The sequence below is a fragment of the Molossus molossus genome, unplaced genomic scaffold, assembly GCF_014108415.1.
Source record: "Molossus molossus isolate mMolMol1 unplaced genomic scaffold, mMolMol1.p scaffold_m16_p_16, whole genome shotgun sequence".
NCBI lineage: Eukaryota > Metazoa > Chordata > Mammalia > Chiroptera > Molossidae > Molossus > Molossus molossus.
In genome coordinates, this window is record NW_023425351.1 from 38,920,274 (window position 1) to 38,941,587 (window position 21,314).

The following is a 21,314-nucleotide window of genomic DNA, read 5'->3' on the forward strand; positions in this document are numbered from 1 at the left end:
CTGTGGAGTCATTACTACTATACTGAAGGACTGACTCTACTCCTGCTGAAACCACTTGCCAAGTGATTCAAGACAGGGGAACAACCTGGTAGTTCAGACAAATCTGTTATCCTGCTGAGCTGATTCATACATGGAAGAAGAAGAGTTGCAAAGAGAATCCATATAATGGTATCTGAGAATATCCCCGGTAGAGGGTTTTAAGAGCAAGTACTGCTTAGAAAGAACCATAGCAAATTAACACCTGTGTTTGCATGCACTTAGGAGAAAATGAAACTATTGCCAACTCTATCTATGTGATAACAGACCAACTATTCAAGAAAGTTGACTGAAGGAACTAATAAATTAATTCATTCCTTCTATAGAAATTGATTTATTTACAAAGAGAAATGTAATAACTATGATAATAAATGTTGGTTATTTTTTCTGGTCACTCCCTCCCAGTGAGCAAGTTCATTTGAAAGACCAAATTGTGATCAATTGTTGCTAGATGAGCATAAACCATAACAAAGACATTAAAAATAATTCATCAGATTGGATAGGTAGGGAACCAGGGAGTGTCATTGGTTCCTCTGAGCTCCAGCCTTCTTTTTCAGAGACATTCGTATTTTGGAGCTGCGAGGTGATGCCTAAGTCTTTTCCCACAAAGTCTTAAGTCAGTGCCAAGAGTCTGGGGCACCATTACCAGCTCCACCCTGGGAAACAAGCAGAGAGGGAGCCAAACTGAGGAGCCAAGAGAACCGAGAACCATGTGTGATGTGTGAGAAGGCTCCAAGAGGGCTATGGGGAGGCATTCTGGAAGAATTTCCAGAGCCAGAGTCCAGTGTTAGCCATGGCTTTTTATGTGTGCCCCGGCTGTGGGCATCCTGGGAGGAGTTAAAGGAGCTGCCAAGGAGGAGACTGGATTTCTAGGACTCTGAGGAAGCTGCATGGATCATCCTTCCTTCTTCTAGGGAGGTGCTTAGAATTCTGACAGTGGTTCCAGAATCAGATGACCTCTCTCTTGGGTGGATCAGAGTCACAATAACACTCCTTCCTCTCAAATTATTTAAAAAGCTTTTTATTTTAAAATAATTATAGATTTATAGGAAGTTGTAAAAATAGTACAGAGAAGTCCTTTACCCAGTTTCCCCTGGTGGTAACATCCTACCTAACTAGAGAACAATATCAAAACAGGAAATTGACAGTGGTACAATACACAGACTTGCTCGATTTCACTAGTTTTATATGCATTTATTTGTCTGTGGGTGTCTAGTTCTGTGCATTTTATCACATGTGTAAATACCACCACAATCAAGATACGGAACTCTCATTACCACAAAGATCCTAGAATTTTTTTTTAAAATCCTCATCTGGGGGTATTTTTCTATTTATCTCAGATAGAGTGGAGGGCGGGGAGAGAAACATTAACGTTAGAGGGACACATTGACTGGTTGCCTCCCGCACGACACTGACCAGGGCTGGGGATGAACTGCAATTGAGGTTCGTGTCCTTGACCGAAATCAAACTCACAACTCATTGGTCTGTGGACTGATGCTCTAACAGCTGAACCAAACTTTGGCCAGGGCAATCCTAAGTGTTTTTAAAGAAGAAAATTTCATTTCTGAAAGTACTATTAGCCACAATACAATTGAGCAGGGTTAGAGTTTCCTTTATATCCTTTACAATTTATTAATATTTGTGTGTGAATACATCCTGTTCACCTCTGAGGATTTAACAACACTTGAATCATTTTGACTGGACTGGGAAGTTTCAAAACACCCTTAGCTGAGCCACCTGAGGAGGCGGGGAGATTAGCCTGTCTTGCTTACCATAGCACCCAGCACCTAGAACAGGGCCTGGGACACTGAAGACACCCAATAAACATTCTTGAAATGAATTAACCCATTCTATCTGGATTCTTACTACTAATACTCTCAGTGAGGGGGTCTCTATCCCAGTTCTATCCCAGGTCCTTGACTGACCTTCATTTTGGATCTGATTCAATACTAGACCTTTTACTACGTTGCTATTTTAATGAATGATTCCTATAATGAACTACTGTGCATTTTAAACAAAAATTTTTAAACATTAAAAAATGAACAAAACTGCAGTTGTTTGTCTTAGAATAAATGTGTTAAAAAATATACACTGGGTACTTCTCATGCCCATCTCCTCCCTCCTCATCTGCTTGCTACCTGTTTCTTCTGGCAGCTCTTCATTTCCTTGGGTGAAAACATCTACCAATTCAATGACATTTACGTCCCCCCCAAATATGAATTCTCCTGAAAATGTCATTAACAGAGTAGTAGAGCAAATTGCATTTTTTCCAAGCCCCAACTGTTCGAGTTTCATTTTCCCTGATGTGCAACTCTGGTTAAGGTGAGGCACGTCCAAGCACTGGCCACACGGACTAGAATACATTTTCATGACTAGACTAGGGTTATTTCATAGTTATTGAGTGTCTCCGTGAGCGTGACTACGAGTTGCAAAGGGAAACCTGCAGGTGGAAAGTGGAAGGGTGAGTAGGGGGAAGAAGGCCAGGACGGAAAATCACTAGCAGAAGGGCAGATACTTTTTTGACTACTGAGACAGACACCTGACTCTGCTCACTGATAATGAAAATCCAGGCTGTTTGTTCATGTGCCAACAAAGTGCAGGCCTCAGATGTTCACACGGACATTGGTGAAACTGCCATTTGAACTAGCTTTTCTTTCCAGTAGTCTTAGTTTGGACAGAGGCATTACTTTTTCCTGCTCTAATGTTTGATATCTGGTTGAAATTCCTTATTTTTAGTGTATTAGTTCCCATTTTTTCTTCCTCTGACACACAGTCTTCATCTAGTGTCTGGACTCTTGAAACTAAATTTCAAAATAGTATCCTTTCTTCAGAAACCACCCCTTTCTGCTCACACCCCATTCATACTGCCCATTATTTCCAGTTCAACCTTAAAAAACCCTGGGTTTAATCAGGAGCCTATGGCTGCCCATTGGATCAAGTCAAGTCAAAAGTCCTGTTAGTCACAGTTCTCCTCTTTAACCTGGTTCCTAACCCTGTGTCCTTGGGGTCTGCATGCTCCTTTGATGCCCCCCTTCACACAACATCTAACTCCTATTAATAAAGAAGGCACACAATAGGTAGTGTTTAAACACATAGTGATCATTGGTCATAACGAATTATCCAAACTTGGTGGCTCAAAACAACAGAAATGTATTCTCTCTCAGTTCTGGAGGCCAGAAGTCTAAACCCAGGCGTCTGCAGGACTGCATTTCCTCCAAAGGCCCAAGGGGAGAAGACTTTCCTGACCTCTTCTGGCTTTGGGGGGATCCATGCATGTCTGGGTTTGTGTCTGTATAAATCCAGTCTCTGCCTCCATCTTCACACGGCCTCTCTTCTCGTGGGTCTCCCCTGGGTGTCTTTTTTTTTATCCTCACCCAAGGACATTTTTTGTTCAGGTAGAGTGGGAGGGAGAGAGAGAGAGAGAAACATCGATGTGAAAGGGACACATCGAGCGGCTGCCACCCGCACGACCAACCAGGGCCAGGGACAAACTGCAACCAAGGTACATGCCCTTAGTGGGAACCGAACCCGGGTCTCTCGGGACCGCAGGCTGATGCTCTAACCGCTGAGCCAAACCGGCCAGGGTCCCTGGGTGTCTTTTATAAGGCTCCTTGTCTTGGATTTATGGCCCATCCAGGTAATCAGAAATGACCTAATCTTGAGATCCTTAAATTAAATACATTTGTAAAGACTCTTTTTCAAAATAAGATCACAGTCACAGGTTCCAGGGTTTAGGATGTAGACATACATTTTTTGGAAGCCACCATTCAACATGCTACAATAAATAAGCAGCCAAACAAACCCAAAGAGCATTGATTTTGAGGTATCAACCAATGCTATGAAAATATTAGTAACAATTTGGACAAAAATATAAAACATGCCTATTAATTTGTGGTTAAGGTGAAACTGGGTTGGGTAGTTATTCACTCGAAAACAAAAGGGAAAAAAATGTATAGGTTATAAGAATGAGCCCAAATGAGCAAAGTGGACTTTTGCTTTGTACTCATTTCTATTACATTACTTATTACATGGGTAGATTATGATTCAGTGAGCCTGATTCAGTCCCTTGAAAGGTCATAAAAGCAGGTCTAGCCCTGGCCGGTTTGGCTCAGAGGTAGAGTGTCAGCCCGTGGACAAATGAGTCACGAGTTTGATTCAGGACAAGGAACCTCAGTTGCGTTTCGTCCCCAGCCCTGGTCGGGGTCATGCGGGAGGCAAGCAGTTGATGTGTCCCTCTCACATTAATGTTTCTCTCTCCCTCCCTCCCACTCTATCTGAAGATAAATGGAAAAATATCCTCGGGTGAGGATTTAAAAAAAAGCAGGTCTGAGGCTTCCCTGAGAGAAGAAATTTTGCCTGGGGACAGCACTGTCAGCTGGGCAGCCTGTCCGTCCACATGGCCTGTCCTATGGACTTAGGACTTGCCTCACAAGACCCACAATAAATCTCTTAATATTTTCTACTGGTTTTGTTTCTCTGGTTGCACTCTGACACAGTGATCTCCCTTAAACTTTAATGAGATATGAATCACCTGAGGATCGTCCCAGTCAGTAGGTCTGAGTGGACCCAGGTGATGTCAGTGCTTCCGTGGATTATGCTTTGAGTAGCAGGCATGTATTCAGGTTGTACATTAGAATAATCTGAAAAGCTTTTTAGAAAATACTAATGCCTGGGATATACGTCTAATGAGTATGATTTAATTGTCTGGTCCAAAGTGCAATCAAGAGTATAGAAGCAAGAGTGTAGGTGAACGGTTCTCCAAGTGTGGTCCCTAGACCTGTAGCATCAGCAGCACCTGGGAACTTGTTAAAAATGCAGATGATCACATCTCATGCCAGGCCTACCGGGTTTGATACTTGGGGATTAAGCTCTGGCACTTTTGTGGTTCCCTCTAGGTGATATTGATGCCCACTAAAATTTGACAACCACTAGTGCAGGTGATAAGATTTTGGGTTCTACATTCAGACGTTCTTCTTGGGAAGGCAGCTTATGCTCACTGTACTTGGTTTTTACATCTGTAAAATGGGGATAACAATAACACTTCCATTATAGAGTTAGGGTAATCCATGTTGGTTACTCTGTGGGAGCTGGATCCAGAGAGTTGACCCTGAGATTATTATGGGAGAAGCTGAGGTTAAAGGCCAGGAGAACATGGGTAAGCTAAATCTGCAGGAGTCAAAGCCAGGGATAGAAGCAAGATTTATAATAAGTGTGGACAAAGAAAGGAAAAGGATTCTATGGAAATCAACCTCATAAGGTGATCTGATCACAAATTCCTACCTGGGAAGGTCATGCCCCAGGAATATAAATTTTCAGCAAAATGTTTATATTTGCCTTAAGCAAGCCCTGTTCATTGTTTCTGTGCATCAAGGTTCACACACCTTTGAAATGAACCATAACCATCCTCAGGAGGGCCCGTAATCTTAACCATCCTGTAATCCAATCCCTGCCTTGCTTTCTCCCACCTCCATGTCATTTTCCTTACTTCTCAGCGGCAGACTCAACATCGTCATCATTGCATCTCAGATGAAGGCAGGAGTGGCTACCAGAATAAAATTCCAAGGGACCAAAGTCTGGAGGATGACGCCTCCCCCTGAGGCCGTGGAAGGATCTGCTGATGGAGGGACTGCAAAACTGGAGTGGCAGGAGGGCGAGGTAGAAAGACCTTCCAGTTCCTGTGGACCAGGAGTTGGGGCTCAGTGGTTGGGACTGGAGTGTGGGGCCAGGGTTCAGACCCTGAAGCTGAGAAAAGAAACCAAGATCTGTCAGGACAAAGGCAGGGGTTGGGAAGGTGTGTGGGGAAGACTAGAAAGTGAGCTAGTTTGGGATTTACTCTTTTGGGCCAACAGGAGCGAAATGCCTAGGTTCAGGTTCAGGTTCAAGGACCCTTGAAGTAGCAGACAAACTCACCAGCACAAACTCTGGCCCTTCTGAGGATTATCAAGGTCCCTGGAAAACCAAGGACTGGGTCTTTTCTGTTTTCCTGGCATCAGTGGTGGGAGGTCAGGGGTGGAAGCCACTTCAGTGAACCCTGTCTCTCCACTTGCTGCCCCCACCCCACCCCCACTCCCTGGCATTTTTATAATTCCAAACAGATTTCTGGGCTCCCACCTTGGACCAGAAAGTTCCTTGGCCGCAGCACATGGAATCTTTAGTTCTCTGCTAAGAACTCAAGAGGTTGGTGTAACTAAGAAAGCTGCCTCTGGAGTAGTTCGCGATATGGGAATGGACAGGGTGAAGGTCTCTTGTGATGAAGCGAGGGGCTGCCTGGAAGTGAAGATCAGTCTCTTGGAACGCGAGAGGGGCAAGGGGAGAAGTTCCTGTTCTAACCTCAGGAGCATGGATGGGAGGTAAACGTCCTTCCTATCCTTTAAATGTTTTATTTTTCTGTATTAGTGCATTGGACTGTTTTCATTCCCCTCCCTCCTTGTCCTTTCCTTCCTCCCATTTTATCCTTCCTCCCTTCTTTTTTTTGATGAAAGTAAAGGGTGAGCTGTCAAATTATTTGATTTAATGATATCTGCCATGCTGTTTGAGAAAATGTTAAAGCTATATCCCAGACCTAAATGATTAAAATTCGTATGTAACGTTAAATTAGTACAGTGAACTTGTTATGAAGACAACATGGGCTGGGATTTGTTAGTGTGAAAAAACTCTATCTCGGCTTTGAGGAACAACGAACAGCTTACTGTGGGTTGTGGATAAACATGGCGCGACGCTGGACATTATATATGCCTGTGCCCTGAAATGTTCCAGAGACTGGTGGGCAGGCTCTAAGATGAATTGAATTAGAGGTCTGGAGCTTGACAAGGTGGAAGGGGCCTTCTAATTGTGTTTAAGTAGTTGGAGATGATCAATTCTCAAGAAGAGAGTTTTAAGGGAGTGTAAGAAGACACAGGAAAATCAGTATTTTTAGGGTAGTGTTGAAGGGGCAATTATTGGCTGGTGAGCTGGGCTTCTAATATTTAGCTAATATGTTATATTTATGAATTAGTAGCTAGGAAATAAAGTACCAAATTCTTTGTGTGGTGGTTCAGAATGAAGCACCCCAAGATGTGCCTCAGTAATATGCTGATTACTTGGAGCTTAAGAGAAACCTCAGCTCCTCCCTTTAACTACTATCTGTTCAGCAGGGAAAATTTCTATTTACTAAATGTTTTTTTTTTTTTTAATCATCCTGCAATGGCCCTTTGAAGTTCCAAGCCGCATTGCCTCATCCCTAGCTCAGAATGTCTTATATACCTAGATCCCCCTTTCTATCTATGAGCCTGTCCTGCCAGTGGGGATTTCTGAACCTCTCATGTTTGTGGGGTTCCCATACATATGTATGTGTTAAATTTGGTTATTTTCTTTTGCTAAGTTGTCTAATGTCTATTTGCTTATTAGACCAGCCAGAAGATCTTGAGAGTAGAGAAAAGTTTGTTTCTCCCCCACATTTATATCCATTGAAATTTCCAGAATTTCCCCAGAAAAGCTGGAAGCTGAGTTTTATGAATGGTCTCTTGACTCAGTACTCTGGAGTCAGATAGGCTAGGCTCAAATTCACTTACTAGTGTGCTTGATCCCAGGCACAAATGACTTCTCTGAATCTTGGTTTTCACATCTTTGAAATAGGGATGATTATGGGAATTAAATGAGGTAGTAACGTTATGTGAATGTGGTTTGTAAAGTGCTATTCAAACAATAGTTGTTATTCTTCTCAAGTCCTGTTTCCCAGCATGGGAGATTGAATAAGCTACCCTGTGGGGTCTCAGGTGTTTGTTTTTTACCTTCACTTAGAGGTGTGCACAGACTATTCTAGTATCATTCCCCAACTGCAGTGAAACTTCTGGGTCTTGAGCTTGTGTTTTTCTTCCTTCTTTGTTAATGATAACTAAAGGAATAATCATACTCATTAGAAAGTCTAGTTAGAGCCAGGTTTTTCCTTTCCCCTACCTCAGGCTCTTTGGGCTAGGAACCTGTGTGGGGATCTGGGGAGGGCTCAGCTGGCTTCTCTGTTTCTCAGTGTGTGTGTGTGTGTGTGTGTGTTACTTCAGTATCACTTGCTCTGATGCCTTGGGTGGCAGCAGGAGCAAAGAAGGGGCTGGGAAGGTCTCATTTGACAGAAGAGTGGTCATCTGACATTTGGCCGCTGGGTGGTTGGATGCGACAGTGCTGATGCTCACTCCTGGGAGGAGGGGCTTTTAGTGAGTTCTCAGGGACTCTGGCCCTAGCAGTTTCCCCCTGCAGCTTCCTTGATAAGGGCAGTGGCTCTTGCAGCTGGACATTTGTGACTCTCCTCAGTTCCTTGCAACTGTCCCTCTGTTGGGATCACTTTGACCTTCAAGGGGATGCATTTATGAGAACCTTAGCTGGCTCTCTTCCATAGGGTTTATAGCTGCCCAGTAGGAGACTGTGAACATCTCTGCCCCACCAAACTCTGCAAAGGCTGGCTGTTTCCCTTTGTTGTCCTGCCTCCTTTTCACCAGGCAGGACATTCCAACCAGCCTCTTACCTTTAACACTTAGGGATGAGTCAGATGTGTCAGTCCTGTATTCTCTAGGGAAAAAAAATGCCAAACTCTCCAAGTTGTTCTCTTGAAGAGACTCACACTAGGCACAATGTGGGGGTGAGTGGAGGCACCACCTTCCCCTTGTCCTTGGTGAGGAGGACTCTTGGGCACCAATAACTCTTTTCGAAGAACATCCCACTACCTCCTAGCTTCTTCCTCTCCTAATGAATTCTTACATGGCTTTTTGTATTGTCAGAAAGTGGGTGATGGGCTCCCTTTGGGAGAACAATTGTTTTGGTCATTCCTCTAGCAAATCATGCAGGGATGACCTTGGCATCTATTTTCTAAGCGATGGAGCATGGCCCATGCGCAGAAGTGGGAAGATTTCTGTCTGACCACCCTGCTTCATCAGGGTAAGAGTGAGTGTTCACAAACAATGTTTGTGAAAATATTTTTTTCAGGGTCTTTCTGCTTCCCTGGATACCCAGAGGCCGCTGGACCCCAGGCCTCTGGGCCTCCCTTCTTGTACAATACCAGTCTTAAAGCTCTCAGTTCTACCTAACCCCAAACCAAGTTGTTAGACAAAGCTAATCTGGTTCAAGGAAATAACATGAAGTCAAATGCAAAACCCTCCCAGAGTTGTTATTTACAGGTTTAAAGAGAAGAAAAATTCATGAGGGGGGAAATAAATCCAAGGAAAATTGCAGCATAGTTTTTGGCAGATGAAACTGATATTATATCCCCATGTGGTCACCCTGTCTGGGCTGGGGGCAAGGAGGGAGGAGCTCTTAAAAAGATTTGAGGCATTCTCTTTCTCTCTCTGGAGGGGTTCTCTTCTATATTCTCCCTATATTTGGAAGTGCGTTTTCCTTCTATTGACACTGGGTTGTCACCAGTGTAACTCAGTATACTCTGTGAGCTTGTGACCAGATGGCATACGTACCAAAATGATACTCAATTTGAAAGTCATGTGGGAAAAAACCTTAACCCTGCCACTTAATTATTCTCTCAGCACCATCTAGGAAGTCACTGCCATTCCTTCCATTCTCAACCCCTTCTTTAAATGACCAGTAGGGGGCACTGCAGGGTGAGATTCCCCACGCTACCCCACCTCCATACCCACAGAAAGTTATTGGAACATGACGTGTGGAACATAATACACCTATTCTAGCGACAATAGTACACTTTTACCTACAATAATACATGCTGAGAGATTGATGATCTATACATTTAGGATCTCAGTTGCTCTTGGGATATGATTAGCTAAAGAAGGAAGTTTCAGCTTGAAGGATATGAGATACGTTCTGACGAAGTATTAGGACAAAAAGCACTGGACCCTAATGATGGGCCAGGAAGAATAGTTCACACACGAACTCTGTGGGACCATGGTGCACTTGGCCAGGCCTCTGAAAGAGGGATCTGGCAGCCTGAGGCTGGAGGCTGTGAGGGAGCTGGAGATGTGAAGGCTGAGTGTTTTAAAACCTTAGGAAGCAGCTCTCTTCTGTATCTGACTTTATTGGATACTGTAAATTCGGGCAATTGAACTTAAAGCCAGCAGCAAGTTTATTATATAATCAAATGAAGGGACATGCAGTTCTTTTTATCAAGAAGGGAAATGGAGGTACCCACCGAAAGGAAAGAGGATACAAATCATAGACTTTAAAAGAGCCACAAATACTAAAACTAAAATCCAAGGCAGATTTTGAAATTGGGACTTCTAAAATGTAAAACAATATTATTTTTCAATTGGGAATATGTTTAGGTTTTTCAAATAGAAAAGGTATAAAGAGGTTGAAGATAAGAAGTTCCCCATCTCTTTCTACCAGGCACCAATTTCTCTTCCTCATGGCTTTCTGGAGATATTTTGTGCATATATACAAATTATGTATCATCCTGGTGTTATGTTTTAATATGATCAAAACTGGGAGATAATCTTTTTTTTTTTTTTTTAGTCCTAAAATGTTTCCTTATTCTTGTATTGCTGTAGAATGTTCCATTGTCCATGCATAGACACCTGGGTTATTTCCAGTCATTTTCTACTACAGACAAGGATTTGTTGGACATCCTTAGACAGGAAGCTGGGCTGTGAGGTCCTCCACAGCAGCCAATTATTATCAGGCTGCCTCGAGGGGGCTGCCATGGAGAGGGTGCATTCACAGGGGATACAAGCACCCTGAAAAGATCTTTATATACCTACCAATCCAAGGTTGTAAAAGTCTATGAATCTATGACCTCAGCTCTAATCCAAGACTATTGATAATTTTTTTTTTTTATCCTCATCCGAGGACATTTTTGCATTTATCTTCAGAGAGACACATCGACTGATTGCCACCCACATGACCCCAACCAGGACCAGGGACAGACTGCAACTGATGTACGTGCCCTTAGCAGGAACTGAACCCTGGACTCTCTGGTCTGTGGGATAATGCTCTAGCTGCTGAGCCAAACTGGTCAGGGTGACTTGATAATTTTTTATTTGTTTAAACATTTTTTGTTAGTCTTCATCTGAGAATATTCTTCCATTGATTTTTAGAGATAATGGAAGAGAGAGGGATTGAAAGAGAGAGAGAGAGAGAGAGAGAGAGAGAGAGAGAGAGAGGTGAGAGAGACACATTGATTGGTTACCTCCTGCATGTACTCTGACTGGGTACATGCTCTTGACAGGGAATCAAACCTGCGACCCTCTGGTGTGTGGGCCAACGCTCTAGCTACTGAGCCACACTGCCAGGGCCATTGATAATCTTTTAAGTTTTACTTATATGATCTTACCAGTGAAATTTGTGATTTTCATCTTATTTCTTTGTCTTCTCTGGGACTCGGTTTATACATCTATAAAATTAGAAAGCTAGACTATAAGGTATTTTCAAATTTTTTCTTAAGCCACAGTACTTTTATTATTATTTTGAACCAAATGAAATTTAGGAGGAACTCTAAAATAAAAGTAAGAAATGATACAATTTCATAGGTTCTTCATTATTGCTTGGCAAATAGTTTTCTGTGGAACTCCTGAAGTCCTCTGAGAAGCTGTGGGGTTCTACGAAGGATTGGGTGAGAAGAAACAGACACCAGCTGGAAGGCTCTCTGTTCATGTCCTGGCAGCATTTTAATAATGGCTGGTTACCTTGACTCACTGGGGCACAGAATTCTTTTGAGATCCTACCATCTATCAGCTTCTACATAAATTATGCTTTTAAATAGATTGCTCAGAAAGAAAAAGGCCCAAGACGTAGAACTTGAAGAATAGGTCTGGGTGATGGTGGGTGAGAAGGAAAGAAAGAGAAGGTAAGAACTAGGAAAATAAAGAAGAGAAGACATTCATATGTCCTTTAGATTTATGCATTGAGCATCAAATATCTTTTAATTGAGCTGGTTCCTGAATATGGGAGGCTCTGAGATAAAAAGGGACTAGGTAAAGAGATGCTTACAATTTATTGAGATTTAAAAAAATATGATAATAGTATTTAGATGTTGATATTTTTCAGCAACAGAGATAAATTTATCTCTGGCCTTTGGACAGATTGGAAAGACTCTAAACACAGTGTGGTTAAAGAGCCTGGTGGAAGCGTGGTTCCATCTCATTCCATCTTCAGGAGGAGGAATGGTGATGCGGGTGTGTCTCTGTCAGGCTGTAGGCAGACGGAACCATCAGTGCTAGCCTGGGGATTTACCACGTTAGCCTTTTAGGAATGTCCCCTGTGGGTCTTCAGTGTTTGGGAAAATTTAGCTGTGGCAGGCAGATTTAGTGGAGATTTAGGCCTAAACACACCCTCGGGTGCATGCATGTGGCCCTGGCCTATCAAATCATACCAGAATTATCAGAAAAGTGATCTGATTTGTGAGTCATGACTAAAAGTCCTTGAGAAGCCTCATTTTCCTCTCCGGCATTGATAAGCTAGTATTAGCCCTTTTAGAAAAGGTATGAAATGTCAATAAATATTGTATATAATAATAATAAAATCAGTGTTCTATGGGCCCATAGTTTTTAATATTATGCTAGTATGGTTACCTCCTCCCCATTCCTGTAAGGGTTACTATCTCAGAGTTTGTATCTGAATTTAATATAAGACACAAGACGGAATGGGAAGTGCAGGGTGTTTGTGTGTGTGCGTGCGGTCACACACATGCGTGGTATGTAGTAGGCAAGAAGGAATTATGGCTTCAACACTTCAGTCAGGGTTTCCTGAGTTTATAAAGATAGCAGTAACAAAGCTTGATGGTCCATGTATTCTGTAGTTCTTGACCTTTAATACCATGTGAGATTATAAAAGACACTGGGACTCTTTTTTTCCCCCAGATATCTGGGAAATTTTGTAGATCTTCAAAGTAGGAATCAGAATATCTGTTTTTTACAGCTTAACAACTGCTAGGAGCCATCCAATTCAAGAACTGCTTCACCACAGTGCAGGGAATTTATGAAGTCTTTTGACTGAAATGAGTTTGCATAGACAGATGACAAATAGCAGGGGAGTGCAGGAGGTGAACCTACCCTGAAAGTTCATAGATTGGCCAATAGGCCTCTGAACTTGAGAGTAGGGAACTGACAAGTCCAAGGGTAAGGGTCTGACCTTCTCAAAGGCTATATGTGGATTTGCCAACCAAAAAAGAGTTTGCTGCTACTGATCACAGAGGGGGAAGGTTAAGTGAGAACTCATCACTCAAATTGAAAATCTGGTTTAAAATTGCTACTAATACTGAGTCACTGATATCATCTCTCTATCACAAGAAGAAAATACTATTATTGAAGAGACACAGCTAGTCAAATGGCTTATCAAATTAACTGTGGCTCATTTAGAAAGTGTCTTAGAAAGGTTACAATAATTTAAAACAAGCAAATCAGGCTTTAAAAAAAAAACTAATTCCTGTTGAATTATGCATCCTGACCATTGGCAAATATAAGATTGGTATCCAATTATGGCAGATAAAGGATATTAATTCACACCCCATCAAATACTTAAGAATAGAGAAGAGAGTAACTTCCGTTTCCCTCCCCCGAGGGTAGTAAAAAAAAATCTTAATTTTAAAGGATTTCTTTGATGAAGAGATTATAGGTACCTAGAAGGATAGGGAATAAATACACACACACACACACACACACACACACACACATACTACATACACACTACATACACAATTTATAAAATCTTATCTCCTCCTTCTATTCTCTCAGCTATAGTTCTTTGGGCAGAGTGAACACTATCAAGTGTGACTGACAAAATGATTTTCTAGCTTTCAGAATTAGAAATGAGTCCTCTTAAAGTTATGAAAAGAGGCTGTGGTGATAGAGACAGTGTTATAAAGGGGATGTGGATTTTAAAAAGACATAGAGAAAGAACTTTGAGAGTATATATAGAAGAGGCAAAAGCATCCTGGAAATGCTAGAAAAAAAGATCTTGAACCAATTTGATCTCTTTGCCTTAGAGTTGTGCGATTGTGGGAAACGTGCTTAAACTCTCAGTTACTTGGTTTTCTTGTAAAACTGGAAGAACAATATCTACAATATAGAATTGTTTCAAGATTAAATGAACTAATACATAACTTGGAACAATGATAGGCAATAGTAATTGCTCAACAAATGTTAAGTATTATTATCACTCTTATTACAGAGCTTGAGGGAAAGGATTAGCTTCTAAGAGAATGTAAACTATGTGACCAATATACTTTAAATGTAACATTCTTTTAACTTTAGAGAGATTTTGATGAAACTTTCAGCACAGTAATTCAAAAGGTGGAGTCTGTTGTACTTATCCCACCACTTTAGTTTCTTTGGTCTCTCTCAAATGCCTTTGGGTCGTGGGTGCTCTGCCAAAGGCGAGTCAGACCTGAGAGGCAGTGTTGTCGAGTGGAAGGAGCTCAGCATGGAGCAGGTACCTGTCACCTGTTTCCAGTCTGCCTCTGCCATTTACTGGCCCTGTGAGCCACGAGAATCACTTAGCTTCTTATATATCAAATGGTACCTACTAAAGTGGATGTGAAATTTATAGGATTTGAAGAAGAAAAATACGTACAGGATTATAATGAAATAAGACTGTAATGTAACAAGAATGGCATTATGTACATGCAAAAGGGTATTGTCTCAGTGAAATGTTCTGGTCTCTAGATGTAAGTGACACCCATAATGCTCAAAATAATTTGGTACTCCTTTCAGAGTTGTCTTCAGATTCATGGATAAAAACCAATTTCATAACTTCATATCATACTTTTTAAAGTAAAAAAAAAGTCTTTAAAATAATTTTAGACTCACTAACTAAAGAGTTTCAAAAATAGTTCAGAGAATTTCCACATACACTTGAATTCAAATCCTCCCAAATCAACATTTCATATAAACACAAAAGCAGAATTTAACATTAATATAATACTATCATCTAATTTACATACCTTATTGAAATTTCACAAATTGTCCTTCTTACATACCTTATTCAAATTTCACAAACAGTCTTTCTGATGTCCTTTTGTGCTCCAGAATTCAATCAAGGACTAGACACTGCATTTAGTTGTATCTCCTTAGTTTCCTTTCATTTGGAATGTTTCCTTGGTCTTTGTCCTCTATGCTGTTGATACTTTTGAAGAGGATTGGACAATTATTTTGTAGATTTGCCCTCATTTTGGGTTTGTCTGATGTTTTCTCATAATTAAATTAAAGTTGTGTATTTTGGGCAAGACTACCATAGACATGATGCTGTGGTCTTTTCAGTACATCATATCGGGAGGTACATGATATCAATTTGTCTCATTACTGATTACTGGTGATATTAACTTTGCTTACTCATTTATGGTGGTGTCTGTTAGGCTTCTGAACAGGAAAGTAACTACTTTCTGCTTTGTAAATAAACCTCTTCTGGGGATTTACTTTGAGACTATGTAAATATCCTTTTTCTCATTCATTCTCTAATTTTAGCATTATATTAGAGTTCTCCAGAGAAATAGAAACAACAGGATGTGTGTGAGTGTGTGTGTGTGTTATTAGGTATTGACTCATGTGATTATGAAGGCTGAGAAGTCCCCTAATCTGCCATTTGCAAACTGGAGACCCAGGAAAGCTGGTGGCATGATTATAATCTGAGTCCACAGGCCTGAGAAACAGGGGAGCTAATGATGTAGATCCCAATTGAAGAGCAGGAGAAGACTAACATCACAGTTTAGGCAGATAGCCAGGCAGGAATAAAAAGGGATGAATTCCTCCTTCTTCCACTTTTTGTTCTATTCAGGCCATCAAAAAATTTGATGACACCCACCCACATTGGGAAGGGCGTTCTACTTAGTCCACCGATTCAAATACTGATCACGTATGGATACATCCTCACAGACACACCAAGAAATAATCTGGAAACCTCATGATGCTGTCAAGTTGACACATAAAATTAACCTTCACAAGCATCTATCTATAATTTTTTCCTGGAACAGGTGAAATATATTTATATATATATATTTTTAAAAACTCCAGTAAGACCAGATGGATGGTTCACTCTCACACACTCAAGTCAGGGTGACTGTAGGTTGTTTCCACATTTAAATCCAATGTCCATAAGTGCTATTCTTTCCCTCCGTCACTTCCTCCCTGTCCTGTCATACTTTATACCGTCTTTGTGGATGCTTCTCAGGCAGAAGAAAGCACATGTTCTTTGGAAATAGACAGCTCTGGATTTGAATTCTGTACCCATCACATACTGCTTGGGTGACCCATTCAAGTAATGTAATCTCTGAATTTCAGATGCCTCATAAGTAAAAAGAGGATTGTAGTCCGGCTGGTGTGGCTCAGTGGTTGAGCATCAACCCATGCACCAAGAGGTCGCTGGTTTGATTTCCGGTCAGGGCACATGCCCAGGTTGTGGGCCAGATCCCCAGTGCGGGTCATGCAGGAAGCGGCCAATCAATGTTCTCTGTCATCGATGTTTCTATCTCTCTCTCCCTCTCCCTTCTTCTCTCTCTAAAAATCAATAAAGAAAAAAATGTAAAAAAAAAAAAAAGAGAGAGAATTCTACTTCATGGGTTGTTTATTTATTTATTTATTTATTTTTCATAGGTTGTTTTTAAAGAATATATAAGTTAACATGTATAACATTTTCTGCATTAAGCATAACGTAAAGCTCTTGAATGAATGTTGTTTTTTCCCCAGTGAAAACACTCAAATAATCACAGTAAATATAAAGGCTAAACTTTTATTTCATTGGTCTGGATGGAGTCAGCTTTTAAAAAATCTCTTCAAGTGATTCTAATGTGCACCCAGGGTTGAGAACCACTGACTTAGATACTTACTTAGGTCTTACTAATTTAAAACTCTAAGATAAAAGAGAATTGAATATAGTTTTACTTTTGTTATTTTAGCATGCTATTATTAAAGGTATGGGCAATAAAAATCATTAATTGTATAAAGGGGGAAATTTGGTTCATTCATCCCCCTAGGTCATTAGTGGTTTCTTGAGCGTCTTTGCTCAGGCATTGTGTTAAGCCCTGGGCACATAGAGATGAAATGGGCACAATCAAGCAGCTTTAACACAGTACTCTGTGAGGGAAGTTAGAACAAAGGCAGGGACAACAGTGTAGCATGACATGAATACTGTGCCTGGTGTTTGACTTGCAAAGGAATTCAGATTTTATGTCATCAGTGTTTGACAGTATATGAAGAATATTGAGTGGGTGGGGGAATTCATGATCATGTTAGAAATATTCTTATGGTGTGTTTGAAATGGGTGAGCAAGAAGGTAGGGTGATCAGAAGAGGGGAGATAGGGAAAGGCAGAGGGAAAGTGACTGAATGCTTAATGCTAGGATATGACAGGGGATGAAAAGGAAAGACTGGATTTGTGAGATATGTTGGAAGTAGAATTACAGGACTTAAAAGACCATTTATGTGCAGGGGAGGCTTTGATGACCTTGAGGTGCCTAGGAGCTTGTGGCATTTTTCACTGCACTAGAGGAAGGACAAGATTGTGGATGGAAATTGATGAGTTCAGTTTTCCATCTGTTATAGTTGAGGACTTTGGGAACACGTTATCTTACTAGATGGTGGTTGATGTATGGGTCTGGAACTTGGGAAAGGAAGCTCCATTAGAGACAGAGATGAGAGACTATGCAGTTTGGGATCTGTAGTCACAGGTGTGGTCGACATTGTCCAGACAGAATACATAGAAGAATAAGAGAAAAGCCAAGGACAAATTTCAGGAATTATTAGCATTAATCAGGGGTGGAAGAAGGGGAGCCAGAGAGGGGTGTGAGAAGAAGAGGCAGAAAGCATGAAGAGAACCAGGAGAGGAGAGTGTTGGGAACATCAGGAGGAAGGAATTTGAAGATAGGCAAACTGGTCAACAGTGCAAAGGCAATAGAAGAATCAAATAAGCTAAGTTCTGAACTGAACTTCAGGAATTGGATTTGGCTTCTAAGTGGGCATAGGAGACTTTATTGATCTTGTGCAATAAAATTTGTGGAGAGTCTTAGAAGAACAGGCTGAAAATTTATCCCTTTTCAAGAAACTTCCCTGACTAATCCCATACTCTGTTTACTCAATACATTAAAAGCATGAACTGACATCGTCTCTGAGCTGGAAGTTACCTTATAGGTTGTTTAATCTTGGCCTCACTGAGTAAGCAAGGCAATTAAGACCCAGAAAAGTCATTACTTGCCTGAGGTCAATTGGCAGATTTAAGACCCCATCCAGGACTGTTCCACGTACATTGGCATTGGTTCAGTTAGTTTATACTAATTTCCTACTTGTTCATATGTTGCTATTTGCACTCTGGTTGTTTTGTTTATACAGAGTTTGTAGGTTTTGCTGTTTTCCAAGGTTATGGAGGATAGGAACTACATCTCTACTACTTTATTACCTCTCTCTTCCTCACTGTTAACTTTTTGACTTCATGGACTATTTTGAAGGATAAATGAGCTATGATCTTGGACAGAAAGATCCTACAAACCCACCCACAGAGCCTAGGAGAAATGCCCACTCTCTTGCTAAGTGACGCCGGGTGCAGCCGAGAGGACAGGAGAGCTGAGGAAACAGCGACCAAATCACTCTCTGACTGAGACTCAGAACCCAGTATCTGAGAAAGTTCATCTAGAGACCTGCTTGTCTTCCAGAAACATTCATTCATTCAGAACATGCTGGGTGAGTTTTCATGGCACCTGCCTCAACCACGTTTGTTCTCTTCCAGTTATTTCTATCTTTACATGTCTTCTCCAGCTTTCCTCCACCTCTTTTCTCTTCGTCTCCTTTGGTTTCTCTCTGCCTCTGTCTCTTTGTGTCTCTGTCTAGCTATAGACCTCTTCACATCACCCTGTCTCTATCCATCTTTTCTGTCTCTCTCTTGGTGGAAAAGAAAATAAGCCAGTATGGATAGAATCCCTTTCGAAAACCTTGATACATAGCAGTTGTTCAATAAACATTGTAATTGTGCAGTCAGAAGGTCGGATCCCAGTCAGATGTGCTGGAACCATAGAACCAATGAATGAATAATAGCAGATAGTGGTCAATAACATTTCTTTTTAGCTTCAACTTTTTGATCAAGGATCTCCATGTACCATGTAATCCTGACAGTTAGAAAGTTCGCTATAGAGATAGGCAGTATGCAGGCCTGGTGCTCTGAAAAGTCCAACCCTGTAGCTTTACCTGTGGGCAGGTGCTCCTCAAGGGTTCACTATTAAAAATTATTTATTTTCAGTTATAGTATTATATTAGTTTCAGGTGTACAACACAGTGATTAGACATCTATAAACCTTTCTAAGTGATCACCATGATAAATCTAGTACCCACCTGGCATCATACATAATTATTATAATATTATTAACTAGATTCCTTGTGCTGTACTTGACTTCCCCATGACTCTTAATAACTGGCAATTTGTACTTCTTAATCCTTTTCACCTTTCTACAGTTCACTGTTTCTAAATCTATAGCCACAGAAACCTACCTCATGTACATGTGATGTGTATACCAGAAGAATGATAATTTATAATAGTATTTATTGTAGTGGACATAAAACACTTTTAGGCTACCTAGCAACCATTCTCTCTTTCTAGAAACATCCTCATACCCTTTTGAGTCAAGACCTTGCCCCACTATGATGTCTTGGGAAAAGTCACATGTCGATAGGATGTTATAGAAGTGGGAAGGACACAGTTCTGTCCCTACCGCCAGGAGTGCTACATGGCCTACACTTATACAATCAGACACTCATGCTGGGACTTTGAATTCTGAGTGAGTGATAGAAAAAATGAGAAAAACAGTTGCAATGTCCTGAACCCAGCAGTGGTGTTCTGATCAGTGCTCAGTTCCTGATTCCTTATTCTCTGGACTGACTTGGATTCTGCCTGGCTCCTGGGCTCTAGTCATTTCTGTGAGCCCTTCATTTCTTTTGGTTGGAGCCAGCTCTCGGTCTGTTCAGGCTGCCATAACAAGATGCCACAGACTATGTGGCTTAAACAATAGACACTTATTTCCTCACAGAATTGGAGGCTGGTAAGTTCCAAGATAAGGTTCTGGAATGGGATGGTTTCTGGTGAGGACTTTCTTCCTGTTTTGAAGACAGTTTGGCCTCACATGATCTTTCTTCTGTCCATGCATGTGGAGAGAGAGTGGTTTGCTCTCTGATGTCTCTTCCGAGGACACAAATCCTATTGGACCAGGGCCCCACACTTAGGACCTCATTTAACCTTAACTGCTTCCTTACTTCAAATACAGCTACACTAGGGTTAGCACTCAACATAAGAATTTTAGGGGGGAACAAACATTTGGTTCATAACACCAGCCCAAGCCAGTTTGTTTTGTTTGCAGATTAGAACCTTTAGCTGATACACATGAACCTAAGTTTGCTAGTTGTATTTTTCCCTTTTGAACTCCAAAATAAAAAGTTTTTTTTTTTTTTTTTGGCATCTTGTTCTGTAAGACTGGCTTTACTCAGTTGATTGAAATAATAGTCTATTTAACAAAAAGTGAGAGCCTTTTGAACAACAGTTCTCTCTCTCTTTTCTTGCCTCTCTGGCTTCCCTGGCATTTCTTGAGCAAATCTGTCAATTAAGCAGGTGATTGGAGACTCTCTGATGTCATTCTCCACACTGATGTCAGATGCCAACCTCAGGGTTGGCTGGATGGAAAAATGACCAGGTTGGGTCTTAGAGTTATGGCTCCATGTTGCAAGAAGTTGGCAATTCTCTTCCTGCTTTTTTCTTTTTATTGCTTGTTCCACAGCCTGGGTAGCATACACAGCTGCCTGGCACTTCTGCTCTTAAGCTGTGGCACTCACCATCAAAGGCTCTCACTCTGCCTGCTGCTTCAGACAGAAGGACGATGACAAATACTATTAAACTGGTCCTTCCCCCAAGGGTCTCTGAGCTAGAAGTTTGTATGGAGCTTGTCAGAGGGAAATCTGCCTTTAACAATCCCCAGGATAAAGCTTTTCTCAAACAAGCAGTAAATAGTGCCACATGCTGCATTTATATGCAAAGTTACCAACCAGACAGTTGTATATAAATATGACCCTAAAAAGCTCTTGGTTCATGTTCATTTTACTTTTTATTCTGCTCCAGTATTCCCCTTCACACCTGGAAATTGCTCAGTATAAAGTAAACTATAGCACTTTCCAGAACTGTTTTTGTGGGTGTTTTTTTTTTCAGCTGCAGATGTCTGGGAAACAGTAAACTCTTGTTTTGAAGTTTTTTAAAATTGAGCTTTTGAGTCCAAGCAAATGAAAATTGTTTCTGTTTAAAGTTCTTATTGGTGATAGTTTAACTAGCTGGATTTTGTTTTCTCTGGATATGGATTTTTTTTTTTTATGATTTTCCTTTAGGAGTTTAACATTC